Below are 20299 nucleotides of genomic sequence, written 5' to 3' on the forward strand. Positions count from 1 at the left end.
AAATGGCGCTCTCATTCCTCCAACCTACCATCACACCCTTTTATTTCATCAGTAAATTCACTGGAAGAAAAATGTTATAGAATCCTCGAATTGGATTTTCTTGTATGGTTCCATAATTCCAATGAAAGGTACTCAAGATCCAGAGTTGCTAAGTGATTTTACCAAGACTGTGCTCTTTTAATTAAAATGGGGTCTAAATAAAATAACCTAGATAATTTTAAATCAGTGTTTTCCAAACATGCCCCATTGCTACTTGGGCAGAATGTTCCTTCCAGCATAGTATAATTGGTTGATATTATCTTTCCAAATTCCCAGTACTAATAACAGAAAGTTTTATCAAATAAAAAAATGAGTTATGTGTATTTCAAAACACAAAAAAGTACCACAACTTAAAATTCAAAAATATTTTATGATGCATCATAGAGAATATCCTCCAATGGCTTTGCATGAAGAAAAATTTCATACTTCTGTACGTGTGAGTGGCTGCTCCTCTGCTGATTCTTATTTCTTAGGTTCCACTAAAGTCATTGTTTGCCACATATCACTAGTTTGGTTGATTCCTACTGGGCAGATTTCATCCTAATTATTCCATTCTCTGTATCCTTGCCTAGTGTAATCCACCCCCAGCCTGAGGCATTTGCACCTTAAGTATTGACAGTGGGAGGCTGAAGCCTACTCAGTTGGGAGCTCTCCCAGCCATTTTCAAAGATCTTGATTCTTTTTGGAGGCTCACTGTGCTGCTGATAAGATAGTTATCTTCTGCTCATAGAGTTTCTTGCCTCTATGCCAGCCACTGTTTATTTTTTGTTTTTATATTTGTTTTTGTTTTTTGAGACAGAGTTTCGCTCTTGTCACCCAGGCTGGAATGCAATGGCACAATCTCGGCTCACCACAACCTTTACCTCCCAGGTTCAAGTGATTCTCCTGCCTCAGCCTCCTGAGTAGCTGGGATTACAGGCATATTCCACCACGCCTATCTAATTTTGTATTTTTAATTGATACGGGGTTTCTCCATTTTGGTCAGGCTGGTCTCGATCTCCCGACCTCAGGTGAGTTGCCCGCCTTGGCCTCACAAAGTGCTGGGATTACAGGCGTGAGCCACCGGGCTTGGCCCTGGATTCTTAACTATTAATTAATACAGCAAAGGCTTTAAAAAGAAGATGTTCCCATTTACAAACTGAAGAAATCCAAAGGCATGGTTTGGGTGTGGGAGCTGGTGGCAAAGGTGTTTTAGCAGCTGCAGAAGTGGGGGAAATAGTAAGAGAGACCATTATTAGTTACAGCTTGGAAGAATGTTTCCACATGAAAATGATAAATGTTTTTTACCTGTGACTTTGAAATGTAAAAAATGCCTTTCCTTTTGTGCCTTAGTCATTTCCATGTCTCTCTCCTTGTCTCTTCTTAATAAAAAGTAATGAAGGAGCAGGAACAAAGCATTACACATATACTATGAATATAAATATACCTGAATCCTCTCCTGTAGCTCCTGCAAAACTCCTTTAAAATACTCTTCTCCATCTTCATAATTCTATAATCAGTGGGAATATTTCCACATGCTGTCAAAATTTCAGAGATTCTTCTCTTAGGCTGACAGAGTAGTAGCAGCTGCAGAGAAATGGGCAGTTTTAGTAGTAACTGACATCAGTAGGAAGACTATCATGAGATGTTAGACAAAATTTGACTTTTATTTCTTTGAGGGTACAGTAGGGATATAGCCTAAGATAAATTCATGGCAAGGGAAAATAAAATTAATGAACTAACATCTATTGAATAATTACTAACAGCCAGGTAATGTGAAGTAGCTATTTTTTATCAATTCTTGACCATGTCATCAAAAAGCGCACCAAAAACCACAAAGGGAGAGAGATAAGTCTGCCTTTTGAGAGCTACGCAACACAATTGCAAAAATAATCCTAAAAAGAATAGGCCTACAAGACTTGGTTGTAAAATAATTGAAAGTTATATGCTTTTATTCTAAGCAAACTATCGCAAGGACAGAAAACCAAACACCGCATGTTCTCACTCATAGGTGGGAATTGAACGATGAGAACACTTGGACACAGCATGGGGAATATTGCACACCGGGGCCTGTCGTGGGATTGGGGGAGAGGGGAGGGATAGCATTAGGAGAAATACCTAGTGTAAATGATAAGTAAATGGGTGCAGCACACCAACATGGCACATGTATACATATGTAACAAACCTGCACGTTGTGCACATGTACTTAAATGTGCACTAGAACTTAAAGTATAATTTTAAAAACAATAATAATAATTTAAAAATTAAAAAAAGAAAAGCTGAGGACTTTCAAACTACTGTTAATTAAAACTGTAATCATTTCCTAAATAGGCATAAATAAAAGGGATGTTGTTGATGTTAAAAAAAAAAAAAAAAGTTATGTGCCTTTCTTCAAATATTGTGTCCATCAATAGGGAAGCTCATAAAAGTTGGGGCTTAGAGGAAGACAAAACATGGAGGCAAATATCGAGAATGCCCATCTAATACTCTTAAGCAGGAGCCCTCCAGACTGTCCAGAGTATTATGTCTATATGACAAATGTAGCTATGTGGAGAAAGCTAGAGTTATGTTATACACCTAAGTAAATAACCAACTTTCCTTTTCAAATTCCTCACTCAGCAAGAACCTTTCTGTTCAGTTGGCTTTCCATGTAGCTCACCTTCAGGGAGAGATTGCAGCAGACAAGTTCACATGGCAGAAAGCTCTCCTTAAAATTAATGCATAGCATGGTGACTGTAGTTAATAATAGTGTATTACATACTTGAAATTTGATGAGAGTAGATCTTAAATGTTCTCATCACACACACACACACACACACACACAAATGGTAACAATGTGAGGTGATGCATATGTTATTAGGTTGGTGCAAAAGTAGTTGTAGTTTTGCCATTACTTTTGATTAATGGCATTAAGTACATTGCAAATTACAGTTACTTTCAAGGTCTTGAACATGACTGCACAGTGCCTTGTATTACTTCTAATAATGATGCTTCCAGTGTTCAACCAGATCCTCAGCTGTAACTTTTTCATATCAAAGACAGAGAACAGTAAGATTTAGTAAATTGTCAAAGCAACATTCTAAATTGAGTCCAAGGATTATTTGCATTCTCACTAGTTAGTTCCTCAGGAATTTGAAACATCACCACAACATGGACTATTTCAATGGTTTTGCCTATTAATTAGCTTGATGGCAGTAATAATTTCACCGTGTGTACATATATCCAAACAGTACTATGTATATCTTAAATATATATAATTTTTATTTGTCAATGATATGTCAATAAAGCTGGAAAAGATTAATATTAAAAGGGGAAAAAACCTTAATGTACAGCAATGTATACTTGTCTACTGTGTTTTGATAGCTTGATTCAGGATTGCTGAGGCCAGTCTACTCTGGGGCCCCGGTGATTTTTCCTCTCTGAGCTTCCAGGACTGAAGGTCAGAACTTGAGTATAGCAGAATCATTGAGGTCAAAGCCACTTGTGGATACCTAAGGGGGAAGTTGGTGAGGATTGACCTGGTGATGACTCCTTTTGTCTTATTTCACTCTTTCTTTGAACTTCTATAGGTATGACTTTCTCCATTTTACAGACAAAGAAGACACTGAAACTCGGAACTATAATGTGGCAAAGTCTACCCAGATAACAAGTGGCAGAGCTGGAGTTTAACCCATGTCTATAAAATGTGAGAGCCTATTCTTATCAGTCACTACACTGTGCACCCTTCCATAAATGGTACTGAGGTATCCAGAAGCAGGAAACAGCTTTACATCACTACGAAGTATTATTCAATGTGGCCAACTTTGTCATACCTTATTAATCTTTATCGAGTATAAGAAAAGCCCAGTTACTATATATTATAAACAAATCGAAGTGAATATTCATCAGAGAAAATATAATATAAAAAATCCTAAGCAATACAAACACAGATGCTACGGCTTCATGCTTAATCCCAATACATGCAGCAAAGATAGAACATTGCTTAGAGTAACCATTAAGTTGTGCTACTTATGTTTATATTTTCTAGGATAATGAAGTAAGTAAAGCCTCTCTCCTAAGTATACTTGATTAGAGCAATGAGCACACACTAATGAGTGCTCGATGCTACAACACATTAATTAACATAACAATGCTTTCATTTGCATTATTTCCCTTGTTACTCCAAATAATCCTGGGTGCTAGGCAGGGTTGGTATTTTTCATTTTCATTTTACATTGTAAAAACTGTTTTAAAGTGTCAGAAATTGTTCTCAGACCCTTTAAAGAAACCCGGATGTGGAATATGGCACAAGGCAGTCTGAAAAATTTTTTCGAGTACTGACAAGTACATCGTCTTTCTTCTGTTGTGACTTTAACATGCATTCGACATATTTTTATCATTTCAGCTGTTGCTTTTGCTTTGTTCCTGCAATGCAGTTTACCCAATTTGGGATATGGCCTTTTGTCTTCTGGGATCCCAGCTTAAGCACTCATCTTCTGCCTGTTTATATGAAAAGTCTCTGGAACTTTCCCATTCTCCTTTTTGTTCTTTTCAGCTGTCTGGCAAATACTGCACCTTCATAATAGATGAAGAACCCAAGGCTGAAAGAGGTTAATTAAATTATCTAGTGACACACTACTAATAAGTGAGAGGATTGGGACTTTAGCTTTTGTTTCTCTGACACTGAACCCTGTGTTCTTCTCATTAACTACACTGCAAATTATAGTGGTGTTCAAGGTCTTGAACAGGACTGTCTGCATGGTGCCTTGTATTAGTTCTAATAATGATGCTTCCAGAGTTCAACCAAATCCTCAGCTGTAACTTTTTCATGTCAAAGACAGAGAACAGTAAGATTTAGTACATCATCAAAGCAACATTCTAAATTGAGTCCAAGGATCATTTGCTTTCTCGCTAGTTGGTTCCTCAGGAGTTTGAAATATCACCACAACATGGAGTAGTTCAAGGTTTTTGCCTAATACAGATGAACGCAGAACATACAGTGTAGGCAACCCTATTGCTAAAGGAAGATGTACTTACAGTGAAACAAGATGTCTGCAAATAAGTGCTATTAATTAATTTCCCCTGACACTTAATTTTTCTTTTTCTTTTTGTAAATCTTTTAAGTGTTCAAAATGTTAGCAGTACTGCTTTTGGAATTACATATTACAGAAACGTAGTTCTCTTTTCAAATATTTTTTCTACTCCGAAGAAGTTTGATCCCCATTCGAAAACTTTGATTTTCCTTGTGATTGGCTTCATATTGAGTCAAGTTTGTGCAGATTAGTTTTGTGCTTTGGAAAACTACAGAGTAAAAGGGTCAGTCAGTATACTCTACTCACCAAACACACATTTCACATGAGAAAGTGACATAGCTTTAATAAAACAATCCCCTGAGAGCAAAGCTTTGAAATATTTATCAAACACAACTTTCATAAATCCTGCAGAGAAAAACTACTTGAGCAGGACAGATACCACAAAGCACTGCTGCTATTTGCCTCACCCAGTAGAAGTTAAAGGCTGTTCTTTGTAAAAAGCTGTCAGTCTTTTAGGCTTATGTTCTGTGAAGAAAAGTGCTATAGCGAATGATCTGATCGCTAGTTCTATTCGTGTGTGGGTTGACTTTCTTTCCCTTTTTTTTCTTTTCAGAGACAGGGGCTGGCTCTGTGCAGTGGCACCATCATGGCTCACTGTAGCCTTGATCTCCTGGACTCATGCAATCCTCCTGTCTCAGCCTCCTGAGTAGCTTAGACTACAGGTGCGTGTCATCATGCCCAGCTAATTTTAAAATTTTTTTGAAGAGACAGAGTTGGTTTGCCCTTTATTAAAGGCATTTTGGGCAATAGCGTATTTGATTTTATTAAGTATGATAGATATTATGTATCCATAACGCCTATATGCCAAGAGCAATATAAGGGTAAAAGCATAGACTTTGGAGCCAGGCTAGCTGGCTCTGGGCTTTATTAGCTGTATGTGCCCAGGCAACTTACCTTTTTGTGCCTCAATTTTTAATCTGTGAAATGGAGAAGATGAAAGTAGCTATGTCATAGGCTTATTGTGAAGATTGTATTAATAAGAGAAAAGCATTTGAGACACACCCTGGCATATTTGTAAGCACTCAAAATGTTCATTACTATTATAGTGAATGTGCCAGGTTGACATGGTCACAGCAATTAAGAAATAACAAAGATATATTGAGTATACCCTGTATGTATCCTGAGCTGGCCTCACACCATGTAGTTTGTCCCTTGATCGTGTTGTTTTTTCCTCTTGCTTATGGATTTAGTAGGACAGGAATGAAGCCCTGTTATGGCATATGACTAGGAGAGCTGCATCAGAGGATGACGCGAGGGACAAGCTCCATACAGTATCCAACACCAAATCCCAAAGCTATTCATCTTAGTCATTTTTAAAAATAACTTTTAGTCAGTTCTTTGAATAAAAGACTCATATTTCTGATTTTATATTTTTCTTTTTTAAAGAGAGGTCTTATATTATTGGCCACACAGTTTTCGCTAACAATTCTTTACTAGGAAGAGTGAGAAATGGGGTGGGGCTAGCCACAGAGGAAGTTGGAAACATCTCTGCTCTTTGCCACAGAAGGACAAAAATGGTGCAGATGTGTCGTCTTTGTTTTATCTGATCAAATTCTTAATCCAGAGAAGCGGACTGCTGAGCAAAGTCAGAACAGGAAATAATTACCGAATGAGGACCACGAGCTTTCTCTCTGAGCCATGTCCATCTTTTGCTGAAGATATCTTCTCTCTCTGAAAAAAGAAACAACAAAAGATGAAAAGAGACAACCCACTAGGACAGGAACACAGTAGATTTAATTGAAAAGGATTCTGAGATTCCTAGAATTAAAGCTGTAAATTACTAGCCCCAGTGCTTCCCCTACAATGTTTTGAGCTCACTCTATACTCAAACATGATATTCAGTTTCTTGTGAACTCTAGATGCTATAAAACAACAGAAAAGAACCATAGTGAGTAAAGGCTAAGAATACACTGAAGCTCGGAACTATAATGTGACAAAGTCTACCCAGATAACAAGTGGCAGAGCTAGAGTTTAACCCATGTCTATAAAATGTGACATAAATGGAATAATTTTGTAAACCAGAGAGCTAGGCAATCTTAGTTTTAAATATCATTTCCCAGTCCTTTGAAGAAAGAATTGATTAAATGTTGGGGTGAGAGAATGTACAAAATGAGTAAATGTAAAAGAAAGCTAGGAAGTGCATAAAGACTAATGGAGGCATTGAGGGGCTTCTACTGTTCAAATCTGAGAAATTAAAATATAATTAAAAATGAATTACAATGGATTTTAACACATTGAACACCATTGTCAAATGGTTTCCACAAGTCTCTGGGAAAGGAGAGGGAAGACAGAAGAAAAAACTTATTTTTACAGAAAAATGCTGGATAATAAATATACAATTAGTGATAGATGTACAAGATCACATTTTTGCAACTACTGAAAAAATAATTCATCAGACAAGAATCATCAGTGGGTGCTAAAACCATTGGGTGAAAGCTGGTTGGGGAATAGGATATTAGTATGCTCTCAAAGTATTTTTTAATAATGAATGAATCTGGTGGAAACCACCTTAATCAAATTATCAAACTGAGTATCACCAGTAATGGTATAAATGGGACATATACCTCTTAATGTGATGTAATGTGAAGTATACAACAATTCAGGAAATATTAACCTACAGATAAAATTGAAAAAAGTTTGGTTTAAAGGATGTGAAAAAGGCAATGAATGAAGTTAATTTAACGGGTATGTGCTAAGTTTAATAACCTAAGAACACATGATAATCTTATTTATAAGCTTCCATTAAACATTTGTAGGAGATTATATTAGTGCACAAAAGCTGCTTCAATAAATGAAAATTATAGGATATTTTATAAGACAACAGGTCTGAATTCTACTTTTAAGAAGGCAGTATCATTAGGGACAAAAAAAATTAAGAAGACAGGTATTGAAGAAACAACTAAAAAACTGTAATAACAAAATTCAGTGTGTTAAGTCTTGAATTGATCCTGGATCAAAAAGATAAACAGCTAGAAAGGACATTATGTTAACAACTAAGTTAATTTAAATAGACTACCAATTAGGTATCCATTACTGTTTGATACACTCAAATTCAGTGGCTTAAAATAAATACTTTATTGCTTCTCTGGAAATAATAAATTGCAACAGGTGCTGATGGTTTTCTCTTCCGGTTTCACCTGCACTTAACCATGCAGCTGGAGGGATGGCTGAATGGCTGGGTTTCCCTGTTTGTGTGCTCTTATAGTCTCAAGGAGACTGGCCCAGGTGTCCTCTGGTAAGAGCATTCTTATAATCGCAAGGAGACTGGCCCAGGTGTCCTCTGGTAAGAGCATTTTTATAGTCTCAAGGAGACTGGCCCAGGTGTCCTCTGGTAAGAGGATTCTTCTAAGAGCACAGGCTTCAATATGCATAGGTTTATCTAGTCTCTACTTGAAGCATGTTCCTTTGTTGATAGTGGGTTGGATAGTGGGATGAGATATTCATCAAGGCCATTAATGTAGCAACCAACCATAGAGAGTATATTAGATAATAGTTTTTAATCAATATTAAATTTCTTTTATGTAATAAGGACATTGTGATTGTGAAGGGGAGAGTATCCTTATCTTAAGCAATAAATGCTGAAGTAGGTAAAGGTAATGTGTCATGATGGGTAGATTTACTTTCAGGTTATCTCAGGGAGAGTGGGGAGGAGTGAGAAAGGGCAGAAGGGAGGAAGGAAGGGAGAGAGATAGGAGGGAGAGGGAGATGAGTAAAGGAAGCAAAATGCTACCAGTTGATACAATGTTTATTTACTGCTTTTTCAAATTTTCAAACCTGGGTTTGTGCACAAATTTTTAATAGGTTTAAAATTTTACAAAATAAAACTTGATGGGGTTCAAAAGATCCCCTGGCAACCTTGTTAAAGAGCAACTCCATGTCTTCTCTACCTCTGAGATACTGATTTAGTAGTGGATCCAAGATCTACTTGTGTAACATGAGCTAAAAGTGACTCTATTCATCCATCATCCACACTTTTAGAAATACTACATTATAAACATTAAGATAAGCTCATACACTTTCCTTTTCTTAAAAAAAACAAATGTGAGACAGATGATTAGAAAACACAGATCAAATTTAAAAATAAGGTGAAAAGCAAATGGTTAAAAATTAAAAGATAAAATAAGATGGAGGAATTGAAATCAAACATACTGTTGATAAGGATAAGTATAAATAAGAAAAATTCATTTATTAAATAAATAGACTCTTATATTAGATCAAAAACCAAAACTAAGCTATTTACTGCTAACAAGAAATTCATCTAAAGTTAAGTGGAAAAAAAAGGTATGACAATGGACAAAGAGTGGAACTTGATAACGATAAATTTTGCCCTCTCTATTGAAGATTTAATTGGGATGAATCTTTCTAGACTAAGTAATATAATATAAAAATTCAAGAAGCAAACCTACAGGGAATACAAAAGCAAATTTAAAAATTCAGGAAATATTAACTGACAGATTAAATTGAAAAAAGTTTGGTTTAAAGCATGTGAAAAAGACAATGAACAAAGTTAAAGGGCATGTGCTAAGTTTAATAATCTAAGAACACAAGATAACTTTACTTCTAAGCTTCCATTAAACATTTGTAGAAACTTATCTTAGTGCGCAAAAGCTGCTTCAATAAATTTAAATAAATAAAAATATATTAATTATATGAAAAATAGAAATTATAAAAATAAAAATTTAAAATCTCCAGCCACCGGGAATTTTTTAATGCTATCTTAATTATTCTTGTATAAAGCAGGATATTAAAAGTAATAATGCAGAATATCTAGAAAATGAAAATAAACTCTAGACACCAAAACTAATAACATGTCTGAAACTATATTTGTAGAAAAATTAATAGACCTAAGTACTCACGTTTACTAAAATATGGAATAAAATATTGAATTAAGTACTTAACCCAGGTAGATCAAAAATAAAAAAAAGAAGTCCCAAGACCAATAGAGAAAATCAATAAAAATTTGGTTCTTTGAAAAGATCAATAATATTGATAGGTGGCTAGCCATGTTAATTATGAAAAAGAGGACACAATATTCAAAATAAAAGAGAGGTCATAACTACAGAGCCTATGGACATTACAATGATACCAAGGAAAATAATATGAACAACTCTTATGACCACAAATCTGATAACCTTGATGAAATAGCTAATTCCTTGAAATATATAATCTGCCACAACTCACACAAGAATAGATATGAATATTTGAATATCTACTTGATATATTTGAATATGTTATATATGTATTTAATAGACCTGAATAGGTCTGTATGTATTTTAAAGAAATTGAATTAATAAATAATAACTTTCCAAAACAGAAAGCACCAGGCCCAAGAGAATACACTGGTGAATTTTACCAAACATTTAAGGTAGAAATTATACCAATTCTCTACAATCTCTTTTAGCATATAGAAGCAGGAGGAATAGTTCTTAACTCATTCCATAGGGCCAGCATTACCTTAATACCAAAATCTGAGAAGAAATGACAAGAACAGAAAATCACAGGTCAGTATCTCTCATGAACATAGATGCAATAATCCTCAACACAATGTTAACAAATTGAATCCAACAATGTACAAAAAGAATTACATACCACAACGAGGTGGGATTTATCCCAGATATGCAAGGCTGGTTCAACCCATGAAAATCAATTAATGTAATTTATCAGATTGACAGGCTAAAACAGAAAAATTACAAAATCATATCAATAGATGAAAGCATTTGACAAAATCCAAAACCCATTCATGATAAAAAAACTCTCAGTAAGCTAGGAATCAAGGGGAGCTTCATAAACTTGATAAAGAATATTCACAGAAACCCTACAGCTCACATAATAATCATGAGAAACAAATTTTTCTGCTGAGATCAGGAACAAAGTATCCTTTTTCTGCACTGTTTTTCAACAAAGCTAGACCTATGGGAAGGTCTAGCTAATGAAATAACACAAGACAAGGAAATAAACAATATGCTGATTAGAAAGAAAGAAATAAAACTGTCTTTGTTTGCAAATGATACGATCACTTATGCAGAGAATCCAAAAGAATCAACAAAAACAAACTCCTGGAATTAATAAGTGATAATATCAAGGTTGCAGGATATAAAAATCAATATTCAAAAGTCAACCACTTTTCTATATGCCAGCAATAAACAAGTGGAATTTGAAATTATAAAAACAGTAAATTTTACATTAATGCCTTCCCCCATGCCACAGAAAGTGAAATACTTAGCTACAAATCTAACAAAATATGTATAAAATCTATATGAGGAAAGCTACAAAACTATGAAGAAATAAAAATCAAATAAATAAATGAAGAGATATTCCATGTTCATCAGTAGAAAGGTCAATAAAATTAAGGTGTCAGTTCTTAACTTGATCTATAGATGCAATGCAGTCCCAGCCCAAATCCCAGCAATTTAGTTTGTGGATGCTGACAAATGGCTTCTAAAGTTTATATGGAGAAGCAAAAGACCCAGAATAGTCAATGCAATAAAGAAGGAAAGAACAAAGTTGGAGGACTGACACTACCTGACATCAAGACTTACTAGAAAGCTATAGTAATCAAGACAGTGTGGTACTGGCAAAATAATAAGCAAATAGATCAGTGGAACAGAATAGAGAGTCCCCAAATAGACCCACTTAAATGTAGTCCAGTGATTTTTGACAAAGACACAAAACCAATACCATGGTGAAAAGATGATCTTTTCAACAATCATGCTAGAACAACTAGATATCCATAAAATAATTGAATCTAGATACAGACCTTACCCTTCACAAATATTAACTCAAAATGGATCATAGACTATTTTGCAAATGTAAAATGCAAAACTAAAGCTCCTAGCAGATAACATAGGAGAAGTCCAAATGACCTGGCATTTAGTGATGACATTTTAGAAACAACACCAAAGGTATGAACCACGAAAGGAACAATTGACAAGCTGGACTTTATTATAATTAAAAATTTCTGTTTTGCAAAATACACTGTCAAGAGAATGAAAGGACAAATCAAAGACTGGAAGAATATTTGCAATGGACATAATTGACAAAGAACAGCTATCCAAATATATAAAGAAACATTAAAATATATATATTATATATATAAATATATATATATTTAAAATATATTAAAATATATATAAAATATAAAGAAATATTAAAAACTCAACAAGAAAACAAATGACACAATTAAAATATGGGCCAAACGCCTGAACAGACACCTCACCAAATAAGATATATAGATTGCAAATAAGCATATGAAAAGATACTCCACAGCAAATGTTATCAGGGAAAAGCAAATAAAGACAACAATGTGATATATCACCACACACCTATTAAAATAGCCAAAATCCACAACACTGACAACACCAGATACTGGTGAGGATGTGGAGTAACAGGAACTCTCATTCATTGTTGGTGGGAATGCCAAATGGAACAGCCACTTTGGAAGACAGTTTGGCAGTTTCTAACAGAACTAAACATACTCTTACCATGTGATCTAATAATTACACTACATGATATTTACCCAAATGAGTTGAAAAGTGATGTTCACACAAAAACCTGCACTTGGATATGTATTGCAGATGTATTCATAATTGCCAAAAATGTCCTTTAATAAGTGAGTGGATAAATAAACTGTGGTATAATGGAATATTATTCAGCACTTATAAAAAGAGCAATCAAGTCATAAAAAGACATGGAGAAAATTATATACATATTACCAAGTGAAAAAAGGCAATCTGCAAAGAGTACATACTATTCGATTCCAATGATATGACATTCTGGAAAAAACAAAGCAATAAAGTTAGTGATGGGTGGTTTCTTGGGGTGAGGGGGTGTGTGGCAGGGAAGGGGATGAATAGACAGAGCGCAGAGGATTTTTAGGGCAGTGAAACTACTCTCTGTATTATGGTGGATACATGTCATTATAACTTTGCCCAAACGTATAGAATGTACCACATCTAAGAGCGAACCCTAATGTAAACTATGGACTTTGGGGGATTAGGATTTGGTAATGTAGGTTCACCAATTAATTATAACAAATTTAACACTGGTGAGAGATGTTGACAATGGGGGAGGATACACATATGTGAGAATGAAAGTATATGGGAAATTTCTGTAGCCTCTGTTCAATTTTGCTGTGAACTTAAACTGCTCTAAAAAAATAGTCTTTCAAAAAATGGGAGTAATTACAGTACTGAGTCTCAAGTATCAAATGAGACATCAAAGTGGTAATCATGTATATGCTGTAAAATGACAGAGAAATATTGGTATGGGTATTGGAACTTCGTGATTTTCTCTGAGATAAGTGTTGCAAGCAAAAGAGATAGGATTGAGGTGACCAGATTCCTTTTACCAGGAAGACCTTCCCCGCCAGATGTGAATATTCTCACCTCTGAACCCTACAGCCTATTTTACACACTTCTCCAACTCATTGGCATGAAAGACATTTCTCTTCCTGTAACATCATTAGACTGAAAGGGAAGAGGATTTTTTAGCATTAACCACGATGTGCCAAGAACTGCAATGACTATTTTAAATATATTACCTTAGAAAAATCCCCATATTTTTGTTAGAAAATTTTTATACGACTTTGAAATGGAAAGAAAAAGAGATGATGTTGGGTGTCCTTTCTAGTGCACTCTGCAGTTTATCTGATTCTGTTGTATCAGGGGAACTAGCCCCCAATATTTCAACTTAGGTTCTTTCTATTTTCCCTAAGTGTCAGCTGGTCTGAGAAATACAGAGAAAGAGTACAAAGAGAGGAATTTTACAGCTGGGCCTCCAGGGGTAACATCACATATTGGTAGGTCCGTGATGTCCCCTGAGCTGCAAAACCAGCAAATTTTTATTAGGGATTTTAAAAGGTGAGGAGGTGTACCAACAGGGAGTAGGTCACAAAGATCGCATGCTTCAAAGGGTAATAAAGATCACAAGGCAAAGGCAAAATTAGAATTACAGATGAGGGTCTATGTCTCACTGTGCATGTATTGTCTTGATAAACATCTTAAAAGAAAATAGGGTTCGAGAGCAGAGAACCAGTCTGACCAAAATTTACCAGGCTGGAATTTCTCAATCCTAGTAAGCCTGAGGGTACTGCAGGAGACCAGGTTGTTTTTAAATCCTTATCTCAACCACATAGGACAGACACTCCCAGAGCGGCCATTTATAGACCTCCCCCCAGGAATGCATTCCTTCCCCAGGGTATTCCTTGCTGGGAAAAGAATTTAGCGACATCTCTCTTACTTGCGTGTCTGTTTATAGGCTCTTTGCAAAAAGAAAACTATGGCTCTATTCTTCCCGACCCTGCAGGCAGTCAGACCTTACGATTATCTTCCCTTGTTCCCTGAAAATTGCTGTTATTCTTTTTTTTTCAAGGTGCACTGATTTCATATTGTTCAAACACCCATGTTTTACAATCAGGTTGTATAATAGTGGTCCTGAGGTGACATACATTCTCAGCTTATGAAGATAATGGGATTAAGAGATTAAAGACAGGCATAAGAAATTATAAGAGTATTATTAGAGAAGTGATAAATGTCCATGAAATTGTCACAATTTATGTTCAGAGATTGCAATAAAGACAGGCATAAGAAATTATAAAAGTATTAATTTTGGGAACTGATAAATGTCCATGAAATCTTCACAATTTATGTTCTTCCACAGTTCCAGCCGGTCCCTCCGTTCGGGGTCCCTGACTTCCTGCAACACTTTTGGGGCCTATGCTTTTCATGGTCTTTGAGCTGAAGTGGTCTTTTATAGCTCTGTAAGTTGCAGAAAACTGATATTAACACAAATGATTCTTATCTTTAGAGATGCAAATAAAGTGCATCTGGTGGAGATGTAGTTGATTATTGCCCAATGATTATTGATCAATTTTGCTGCTAAGGTATGTATATATTTATATCAGTTTTCCTTTTTCTATATATGTTAACTCTTTGAATTGTCACCGTCAACTGGATCTTCCTGGTTTCTTCATCAGCTAAGGAGTTCAATGAACCCTTTCACATGACAATTAAAACAGAAATATAAAAATTCGATAAACAGTTGCACTGACAAATGAAATCAAGAACTGGCGTTTTCAAACAATGGTAATAATATAATAGAAAACTATGTGATAGTATAATGAAAAAAACTAACAAAAATGTGGAAAGATATTGAGTATTTTTGAATAGGAAGACTCAGTAATTGAAAGATGTCAGTTGTCCCTAAGTTAAATTTGCAAATTCAGATAATGTCCTGTCAAAAAACCAACAGATGTTCAGTTGCTCTTATGTTTGTCTGTTTGAAATGTAATTGTCTTATTTTAAATTCATCTGGAAAAGCAAAGAAATAGTAGTCTAGAATAACCTGAAATAGAAGAATAATGATAGTGGAAGAGGTAAACAATTTTAAGACATTATTAAGACACAATAGGAGCCGAATACAGTGGCTTGCACCTGTAATCCTAGCTACTCAGGATGCTGAGGTGATTGCTTGGGGTCAAAAGTTCAAGAGCATCCTTGGCAACAAAGTGAGACCCTAATCTCTTAAAATAAAAATTAGCCATGTGTGGTGGTGTGTGCCTACAGTCCCAATTACTTGGGAGGTAGAGGCAGGAGGATCACTTGAGCCCAGGAGTTCGAGGCTGCAGTGAGCAATGGTCATGCCACTGTACTTTATATTGGGGTGACAGAGCAAGATGCCTCTTAAAAAAAGAGAGAAAGAGACAGAATATTTATAACTGTATGATTTTAGCACAAAAGAAATTACACAGTGCAGAAACTGATTCAAGTACCTATTATAATTTCAAATACATTAAAAACATTTTTTACAACACTGAAAAAAAGCAGAGTTATTCAATAAATGATGCTTGGTTAACTGACTAGGAGTTTGGAAAAATAATAAAGGTAAACTTTTATTCCTTATTCTAAAATTAACTCCACATGGATTAAATATTTAAATATAAAACATGAAAATAAAAGTATTTGAACAAAATAATAGAGATTAAAAACATAATTATCTCAAGAGTGTGATCAAAACCTGTTAAAAAGGAACATTTGATACATTTTACCATATAAGAACTAAATGCATGGTAATCATCAATAGAACCAAAATAAAAAATGAACTGGGAGAATATTTGCAAAAAATCATATCAGAGGTAAAGGAATAATTATTTTTAATATACAAAGAGATCTTACAAATTATAAGTGTACATTCCAGAACTTTCTAGAAAAAAATTTTGAGATGACCCAAAAAGTTACAAAAAAAGGAAATACAAGGACCTGATACACATAGGAAGAATTGATGATTCTGCTCACAAATTAACATATAGACACACTTAGGTGCTCAGATGCCATTTAAATCACATCACTTTGGGAAATAATTTTTAAAAATCATTTTGGCAAGTGTGTGAATAATCTGTTAGCAGAACAAAAATTTAGTTACAACTTTTTGCAGGGCATTTTGGCAATACCTATCAAAATTTAAAATGTGTATCATTTTGTGATACAACAATTTTACTTCTAACAAGTTACCTTGTAAATATATACATGTGTATAAAATATATATGCAAAGATGTTAATGGCAGCATTTAGTTTATTTTTTAAATTGACAAATATTGTACATATTCATGGGGCACACGGTGATGTTTCAATACTCATATGATGTATAAGCATTTTTAATTTTGGTAATGAAATATAGAAAACAATCTCTAAGACCAAGCATATGTGTGTGTGTGTGTGTGTGTGTGTAAGAAAGATAGAAATTGAGAGAGATTGGAAGAGAATAAGTGTGGTGTTTAATTTTTAGTTTTATTTTTGTTTTTGTCATTGTTTTTAAAACAAACTTGTTTCACTGATAAACAATAAACAAACCTACTTTAAAAATCTATGTGCGTTCTAGAGAGAATTTGGATGGAGAACATAAATTAACAATAAAAAATTAAAAAGCGCTAGCATCTTGTTCTCTAAGGAACTTTCTTTTAATGTAATTTTGAACTTCGACCAATATGAATGCATTTTTGTTGATGTGCTTTTCTGTATCATGGACAAGTAAATTGCATAAGAATAGGCCATTTAGGCCCTGCTGGATTTCCCATAGCCTTTTCTGAAAAGTTTGCCTAAATGAATAGTAAGTCAAACAGCGGGGGCTGCAGAATCCAGGAAAACCACACAAAAACTGAGGAAAATGACATTTTCTTCCTTTTATTTATGATCTTGAATCATCTTTGTGGGAGGATAAATCAATCTTATAAAGCATCGAAGTTAAGCAGTGATTAGGTATTTAGAATTTTTGCTCTAGCCATAGAAAAGGTACATATTTACATAAAATAGTACAGCATGTAGAGTCTGGGGTCTGAAAAAAAATCCCTCATATGAAAGTGTCCAATACCAAGTTGCTTTCCCTTCTCTCTACTCCTCATAAAATACACAAAAAATATATTAAAATATATTGTGAGATTTAGTTTTACATATTTTCTGACCTCGTATTTAATATGTCACATTCCCATATTAAAGTTGATGGTTTTATTACCAATACAGCACATACATAATAGGATTTTGAATTTCAGACTTGAGATCCTCAATAAGAAGCATCGGGAGTAAGATGATATAAGTGAGGGGACAGGATTCTAAATGACCTTTAGTGTATAAATAAAGAGAAATAAAAATTCTGCAAAATATCTCAGCTTATGATTTGAACATGTTAGACATGTCCAATTTTCCTATTTTTGTGGAATTTATCTCATAGTGATTTTCCATTAGGCATTTCAGAGCTGAAATAAACAACAGGCTCATGTGCTATCCCACTTTATGTCAAACCTTTAACGTAGTAAAACATCATTCTGTGCTCAAAAAATAGGAATGCATCTTCCTCAATCCAGTCTACAAGTGATGACAAATTCTGTAAGAATCTGTATTCAGTGAACATCCAATTACCACAGATGATTGACATAGTAGGCTATTGGGAAAACATTTCTGCCTTGTGCTTGCAAAAGGTCTTCAAAAATAACAGGGCAAATAGTTCCAGGTCTCTGTGACCTAAAAAGTCTAACGAAGCCAAAGAATTACTAGAGCATCTTAGAGAAACCCGAGGCCATTCAGCCTAATGATTTAGTGATGATGTCTTTGTTTTTAGGTCAGAGAATAATGTGGCTTCTAGCTTAATATTTATTCAGCAACACTCACTAATGTTGGTAGCACTGGCTGTGAGCCTTCTTCTATGTCCTGGATATTCTAGGGCAAGAACAGACTCTTCTGTTTAAATAATTCTAAAAATCGAATTGTTTTGTAATGTCTTCAACTTCTAGGAAATGATAAAGTCCAAATATAATAATAAAGTAAAAGAGTGTTGAAAACTCAGTGGCTGAAAAGCAGACGTCACATTGACAATTAGACTGATAGCACAGGAAATAGCAAATAGGTTTCTTTTTTGTAGTTCAGATTTAAAAAATCTATAAATGGCAAAATATGGTCATATAAGAGGAGAGATACAGGAGAGACAGAAGACGGGAGGGAGGGGAGGAGAGGGAGAGACAGAGAGGGAGAGAGCCCAAACTTAAAAAAAGTTTACATTTTATAATATAGACCACCACAGATTATCATAATTAACCCTATACTTCCCTCTGGTGGTCAAATTTATTTTTTGAATTTTGAATTTGAATTTTGAATTTTTTGAATTTGAAAATACATTTTGTGAAAATGTATTTACAGATGAATTAAATGAAAGATGAATAAACAGTAATAACTAAGGGTAAGACAACCAGATACCTCATTTTGTGTGAAGATTCCATTTTAACCAACTACCTCACTCCAACATTTCCCCTAGTTATTAAAGTTGAATGACTCTTCTGTGGAGAGGTCCCAATTCTCATAAACTTTCCTAACCTGTGGCAGGGACTATACATAGCAAGTTGTATTGCATGGCACTAATTATATACTTAGGATGTGGATATTCATTTATGCTATAATTTATGCAAAAATAATAGGAAAGAATATTTTCCTGGATTTCTTAAACTACTTAAATTTTAAAAAAGTAGTCTATGAATTATTTCATGCTGCATTGTGTCATGCACATTAAAATAAAAATTTTAGGAACATAGAGACATACATTATTATCCGAATATCAGGTTTTAGAATCTTAACCCAGCAACCAAACCTGGTGTTTTTGGGTGGTTACTGTTTGTGAATGTCAGATACATCTTACAGGTACTGATTTTTTTTTTTTCCTTAAGGGAGCAATGTATACTTAATTACAGCTTTAATAAATTTAATATTTTAAATTTCAAAATTACTTAGAATATTAATTTTTCTATTTAGAGAAAAACTAAAGCCTGCACCGACATATTTTTCTTGGCTGTTTAGTTTTAATGTCATCCCTGATAATTTCATATGGGAGCCAATACAATTTATTTTCGTGAATGTACTCCTTGAGTCTCGAAGAAAAAAAGAAAAATATCACTAATTTTATTTGGCTCCTTTTTTTATTCTAACCATAAAATATTCTTTTAACTGAGTAAGATGTGACAGGAATTACAAGTTTTACTTTTGTTCTTTTTGACAACTGAAGAGTATTTAAAAGGGTTTCCCATTACACTTTTTAAGTTTTATCCACTGTATTAATTGGATGTGAGCTATTATGAAAATGATTACAGAGTGGAAGTGTAAATTGTCTTGAATTTGAATGTCTTTTAATTAAGCAGTTTCTCAAACTGCTTTTTTTCAGTGTGAAACCTAAATAGGAGACACAGGATAATTTTAGAACCAAATGAGGCCTTTAGGATTTAGCTTACTTTCATTTATTCAGTAAATACTCATTGTACTTATTTTGCAAAAATGTTATTTTGGCTACCTAAATCAGTGAAGGGAAACTACAAAGGTAAATCAGAAATGTACTGTGAGATCAAGAAGCCTGTAGCACTGAGGAGAGATAAACGTGTTTAAAATAAAAGAGTGTGAAGTGGAGAAATGGGCTAGTATTGTAGGAGACAGACAAAAGGAGGAGAAGCTTAATCAAGGAAATGACATCATAAGCTGAATGTAGGCTCCTTTTGAGGGGTAGCGTAGAGCACTGTCTCTGTAGTTCTCTCTCTATCCCCCATGCCTCACACATGGTTGACATTTCATGAATATTAAATGATTAGAGTAGAAAATCCTGACTGATTTTGTCACATACTTGCAGCATGGCTAAAAATAAGGCACTGCAATTTCTTGAGGCTCAGTTCCTTTACCTTCAAAATA

At 34.5% G+C, this 20299-nt stretch overlaps 1 protein-coding gene and 1 long non-coding RNA gene across 3 annotated transcripts in view; one reads left to right on the forward strand and one right to left on the reverse strand.

The window, feature by feature from the left end:
- The window catches only part of LOC105488633 (uncharacterized), a 96708-nt gene extending 90885 nt beyond the window's left edge, over window positions 1-5823 (forward strand). Inside the window, exons 3-4 of the long non-coding RNA XR_011620871.1 lie at window positions 3588-3703; window positions 5644-5823. This is a non-coding gene — a long non-coding RNA (uncharacterized lncRNA). The remainder of the gene's footprint in view (window positions 1-3587; window positions 3704-5643) is intronic.
- Window positions 5824-6470: 647 nt separating this feature from the next.
- The window catches only part of LOC105488629 (transmembrane protein 144), a 106292-nt gene continuing 92463 nt past the window's right edge, over window positions 6471-20299 (reverse strand). The window contains exon 16 of one of the 2 annotated variants that reach the window (XR_011620869.1): window positions 6471-6761. The gene's annotated coding sequence lies outside the window, so the exon portion shown is untranslated. The remainder of the gene's footprint in view (window positions 6762-20299) is intronic. The other variant, XR_011620870.1, reaches the window with a different exon arrangement.

The sequence above is a fragment of the Macaca nemestrina genome, chromosome 3 (assembly GCF_043159975.1).
Source record: "Macaca nemestrina isolate mMacNem1 chromosome 3, mMacNem.hap1, whole genome shotgun sequence".
NCBI lineage: Eukaryota > Metazoa > Chordata > Mammalia > Primates > Cercopithecidae > Macaca > Macaca nemestrina.